This window comes from Triticum aestivum, chromosome 6B, assembly GCF_018294505.1.
Source record: "Triticum aestivum cultivar Chinese Spring chromosome 6B, IWGSC CS RefSeq v2.1, whole genome shotgun sequence".
Taxonomy (NCBI): Eukaryota; Viridiplantae; Streptophyta; class Magnoliopsida; order Poales; family Poaceae; genus Triticum; species Triticum aestivum.
In genome coordinates, this window is record NC_057810.1 from 305199237 (window position 1) to 305205236 (window position 6000).

Sequence of the window (6000 nt, forward strand, 5' to 3'; positions counted from 1 at the left end):
GATTTGTCGATTTCCTCCTTAAGCTTAATGAGTTCATGCGGCGACATCTTGTAAGGTCGTTTGGCTATAGGAGTGGTGCCTGGTTTTAAGTCAATGATGAATTCGACAGCTCTAGCAGGGGGAATCCCTGGTAGTTCTTCAGGAAAGACGTCTTGGAATTCGCGAATGACGGGAATGTTTTCAATGCCCTCGAGGGGTGCAGCGTTCAATGCGTTCAACGCATAAAGCCTTGCCTCGGCATTCTGAACCAGACGAGCATTGTAGCTTATTATTTCATCGGAAGGGTGTAGCAGATGGACGATCTTAGTGGCGCAAACTATAGAAGCAGTATGCGCTTTCAACCAATCCATTCCCAGAATGAGATCAATGCTACATGACTTCAGTACAATGGGAGAGACAAGGAATTCTAGTCCTTCGATTTCAACGGGGACGTCGTGACTAACCATAGAGGTTTGACATTGGCCCGCAGGGGTGTGTACCACTAGCGGAGTGTTTATCTCCTCGTATTTAATGCCATGCATGAATGCAAACTCAACTGATATGAACGAATGTGATGCTCCTGTATCAAATAAAATGGATGCTGGTACTGAATTTACGAGGAGTGTACCCATCACAGTAGCAGGCTGGTCTTGAGCTTCATTGAGATCAACGTGGTTGGCATGAACACGACCATAAGACTTGGCATTATTGTTGCGAGGCTGCTTGTTTCCATGGCCAGCTGCGGGAAGGGCCAGTTGATTCTGATTCTGACTGCAGTCCCTGGCACGATGACCTGGTTGACCACACTTGTAGCACAGACCATTATTGGGAGCGGGAACAGGTGCTCTGAGTGGTGGAGCTGGAAGCCTTGGCTGCCTAGATGGTGGAGAAGGCAGACGAGGTGCAGCATAGGTCTGCCTTGGGGTAGGTGCATTTGGACGGTACATGCTGTTCGGGATCCATATCTTACGCTTCTGCGAGGGCGGGCCCGAAGATGAGCCTGTGTCACGGTTGCGCCTGTGAGAGCTCTGGTGTTCCTGCAGACCAGTCTCAACATTGATGGCCTTGTTCACCAAGGTGGCGAAATCGGCAAAGTCATGCACCAGAAGTGCGAGCTTGATGTCAGCTTGAAGGCCGTCATGGAACTTCTCCTGTCTATGTGCATCAGTTGCAATGTCTTCTTCAGCATAGCGGGACAAGTCTAGAAACTCCCGCTGATAAGCTTCCACAGTTTTGTTGCCCTGGGTGAGGTTGCGGAACTCACGCTTCTTCCTGTCCATGATCCCCTGAGGAATGAAGCGGACACGAAAGGCAGCTTGAAAGTCTGGCCAGGTGATGATTGTCCCAACTGGCAGAGTACGCCTGTGGCTGTCCCACCATTGAGTTGTGGGTCCCTTCAGAAAGAAGGAAGCAAAGGTGACATAGCGGGCAGGGGCTACCTCAGCAGACTCCATCTCATAGGTGATGTCACAGAGCCAGTCATCAGCATCCAGCGGCTGAGTTGAGCTGCGGTACACGGTTGGGTTGAGGCGCATGAAATCCTGCAGAGTCACTTGGGCTGGCTGCTCGTTCATATTGGGGCGAGGGAACTAAGCCATCATATTCTCCATGAACTGGCGATTCATCTCGAGCTGTTGGACCATACCAGCCATGTACTCAGGCGGTGGTGGGGCGTTGTCGCCACGACCACGACCAGCTGGTCTAACCATCCTGCTAATATATAACAGGGGTAGTTCAGGATTGAGAAAATTTGTATAGACAAGAATCATTCATGATGAAACATGCATAATGAAAGGAGCACGACAGATACTACATAGTAGTCGGCATAACTTACAAAAGGGGTCGGACATAGAGTTCAGTACACAGAGTTCAGTACATAGACTAAGTCATCATAGGCGGCATGCAGGCTCGCGGCGAATGCATCTAATACTAATAAGCAAGACTACATCAGTTCCAGGAGGTACTGTGGAGGTAGTCGTACCCTGACAACTGGTAGTGAGGCAACGGATAGTCCACGTCAGCGGCGTGGGGGCCATAGATACTCTAGTGTAGAACCCAACGCTCAGGTGGCAGAAGAGGACCAAGTGCGGGAGAGTATCCTCCCACCTCTGGCCAACCGACACCGTCGGGCATCACGGTCCTGGCTGGGTAGATCACAGAACGCGGTAGCTGTCTAGATAGAACAAAGGGGTGCAACAACGTCAGAGCCCTGTAAAGGTGTTGAAGAGTGGTGTACACCTCGTGGCGAAGAGCTCGGTTAGCTCGGTCCAACCCATCAGCATGCAGAACCAGGCTCTGATGGTGGAAGGGCTCTCGAGTGATGGTGGAGTAGGCAGCAGTGTAGTATCCCTCCGCACCAACGTCGGATGCGATAGCAATGTGCCTGAAAGTGGAAGTGTCCAACGCCCGATACTCTCCATGAAGACGTGTCAGAGCAGCATAGGAAGCATCGTGAACTGCCATCTCGATGGTCACTCCAACACCATGAGCGGTGTGCAGCACGGTAGTGGAGCCATACTCCCGAGAGTAGAGGTGGACGATGGCATGGTACTGCTCCTGGTTAAAGTCCTGGTACTCCTCATAGATGGTGTACTCAGGGTGCCACCGATAACCCAGATAGGTCATCATCTCAGCTAGCACAGCAGGTGATCCTGAGGTACCAATGGACGCCGTGTGGCGCATGACCTGCCTCGTGGGCTCCATCTGAAAACAAAGATGTTTCAATGGAGTCAAATGACAATGTGGGTACTATTCAAAATACTATCCTACAGAATAACTATGGCTTATCCAACTTTGGGGTGAACGTGGTAATGGGATCCTAATGTTAGAGTTAGTAAATTCGTTTAACCCGAGTAGGACAGAGTTCAGAGCCCCAGAGTAAAGGTCGAGAAGTAAAAGATCCTAATACCACCCAATGGCGACGTGGGCCCGTAAGGTACACAGCCAAGTTAGTAAAAGTTTTGTAGTGACTAGACTCGACTTCGGCCAAGGAGTGTGGAAGGGGGATTCCTACAGGGAGTCGGCTCTGATACCAACTTGTGACGCCCCCGATTCAATCGTACACTAATCATGCATGCAAACGCATACGATCAAGATCAGGGACTCACGGGAAGATATCACAACACAACTCTAAAAACATAAATAAGTCATACAAGCAACATATTACAAGCCAGGGGCCTCGAGGGCTCGAATACAAGTGCTCGATCATAGACGAGTCAGCGGAAGCAACAATATCTAGGTACAGACATAAGTTAAACAAGTTTGCCTTAAGAAGGCTAGCACAAACTGGGATACAGATCGAAAGAGGCACAGGCCTCCTGCCTGGGATCCTCCTAAACTACTCCTGGTCGTCATCAACAGCCTGCACGTAGTAGTAGGCACCTCTACTGTAGTAGGAGTCGTCGTCGACGGTGGCGTCTGGATCCTGGGCTCCAACGTCTGGTTGCGGCATCCGAGAAGAAGAGGAAAATGGGGGAAAAGAGGGAGCAAAGCAACCGTGAGTACTCATCCAAAGTACTCGCAAGCAAGGAGCTACACTACATATGCATGGGTATATGTGTAAGGAGGCAATATGAGTGGACTGAACTGCAGAATGCCAGAATAAGAAGAGGATAGCTAGTACTATCGAAGACTACGCTTCTGGCAGCCTCCGTCTTGCAGCATGTAGAAGAGAGTAGAGTGAAGTCCTCCAAGTAGCATCGCATAGCATAATCCTACCCGGCGATCCTCCCCTCATCGCCCTGTGGAAAAGCAATCACCGGGTTGTCTGTGGAACTTGTCTGGGTGTGTTTTATTAAGTATCCGGTTCTAGTTGTCATAAGGTCAAGGTACAACTCCGGGTCGTCCTTTTACCGAGGGACACGGCTATTCGAATAGATAAACTTCCCTGCAGGGGTGCACCACATAACCCAACACGCTGGATCCCATTTGGCCGGACACACTTTCCTGGGTCATGCCCGGCCTCGGAAGATCAACACGTCGCAGCCCCACCTAGGCACGATAGAGAGGTCAGCACGCCGGTCTAAATCCTATGCACGCAGGGGTCTGGGCCCATCTCCCATTGCACACCTGCATGTTGCGAGGGCGGCCGAAAGCAGACCTAGCAACCTCCATTACAAAGGAAGTCACGTTACGCGGTCCAATCCGGCGCGCGCCGCTCCATCGCTGACGTCAAGAAGGCTTCGGCTGATACCACGACGTCGAGTGCCCATATCTTTCCCGCGTAGTTGGTTAGTGCGTATAGGCCAGTGGCCAGACTCAGATCAAATAGCAAGATCTCGTTAAGCGTGTTATTATGAAGTAACCACGAACGCCGACTAGGGTCAGGCCCACCTCTCGCCTAGGTGGTCTCAACCTGCCATGTCGCTCCACCACAAAGATCCACACAGAGGGCCGTCAGGACAAAGGTCCTTTCAGCCCCCAATCCATGAATCACTCGCGGGTACTCTTCGAGCCGACCCGACTTTATTCACCATCTGTATAGTATGTATATATGTATAGTATATACCCGTGATCACCTCCCGAGTGATCACGGCCCAATAGTATAGCAAGGCAGACTGACAAGAATGTAGGGCCAATGATGATAAACTAGCATCCTATACTAAGCATTTAGGATTGCGGGTAAGGTATCAATGACTGTAGCAACAATGACAGACTATGCAAAAGAATAGGAGTAACCGAATAGTAACATGCTACACTACTCTAATGCAAGCAGTATAGAGAAGAATAGGCGATATCTGGTGATCAAGGGGGGGGGGCTTGCCTGGTTGCTCTGGCAAGAAGGAGGGGTCGTCAACTCCGTAGTCGTACTGGGTAGCAGCGGCGTCGGTCTCGGTGTCTAGCGAGAGAAGAGGGGGGGGGGAAACAATAAATACAATGCAAACAAATGCATGACGATGCATGACATGACAAAGCATGATGCTAGGTGTGCTCAATCGCGGTAGTAGGTGATACTGGCGAAGGGGGGAAACATCCAGGAAAGTATCCCCGGTGTTTCACGTTTTCGGGCAGAGGTACCGGAGGCAGAAAATTGCGTGTTCAATATGCTAGGGGCGTGTGGTGGACGAACGGGCCGCGTATCCGGATTCGCCTCGTCGTTCTGAGCAACTTTCATGTAGAAAGTATTTTCATATGAGTTACGAATTAAAAGATATGATTTTCTAAAGATTTAAATCATTTTCTGATTTTAATTATTTATTTAAAGCCAACATTATCCAGAACAGTGTTTGATGACGCAAGCATGACATCAGAGTGATGTCAGCGGGTCAACTGGTCGGTTGATCGATCAAACCAGACAGGTGGGTCCAGTGGGACCCACATGTCATTGTCAGGGGCATTAACAGAGTTTTAAAACTAACTAAATGGGTTAATTAGAGGGTGGGGCCGAGTAGTCAGTGAGAGATTAGGGTTTTAATTAGCTAAACTATTTAGTTAACTAATTATTCCTTTTATTTATTTCGTTTATTGAGGTGGGGCCTATAGGTCAGTGAGACAGGGGCGGCCCAGTCAGCAGTTGACTCAGTCAACTGGTCAACAGGGGGCCCTAGGCCCACCAGTCAGTGGCCCAGGCGGTGGGACCCGCCGCGCCAGGTCAGCACGGGCGGCTCTCGCCGGCGGCGACCAAATGCACGGCGCTGACCCGGCGGAGTTCGCCGGAAAATGCGCACAGGGCACGGATCAGCGCGCGCATGGGCTCGTTCGAACGAGCGCGAAGAGGTGCATCTAGTGGCGTGGGCGGTTCGTCCCGAGGTCGCCGGAGCTGTCGCCGACGACGAGCGGGGCGGACACCGGGGCCCGAGCGAGTTTGATGACGGGGCTGCAGGGCACGGTTCGTTGCGGCGCTAGGTGCATTCGAACGCACGCGACAACACGCGTCGAGTGGCGGTGGTCGCAGGCACGGGGGTGGCTGGGGTTGAGCGGTGCTTCGAGATCAGGCGGCAGCCGGAATCGCAGCACGACGGGGATGGAGTTAGGAGGCACGGGAGGGAGTGTGCGCGTGCGCGTTGGGCTCCTGTGAGCATC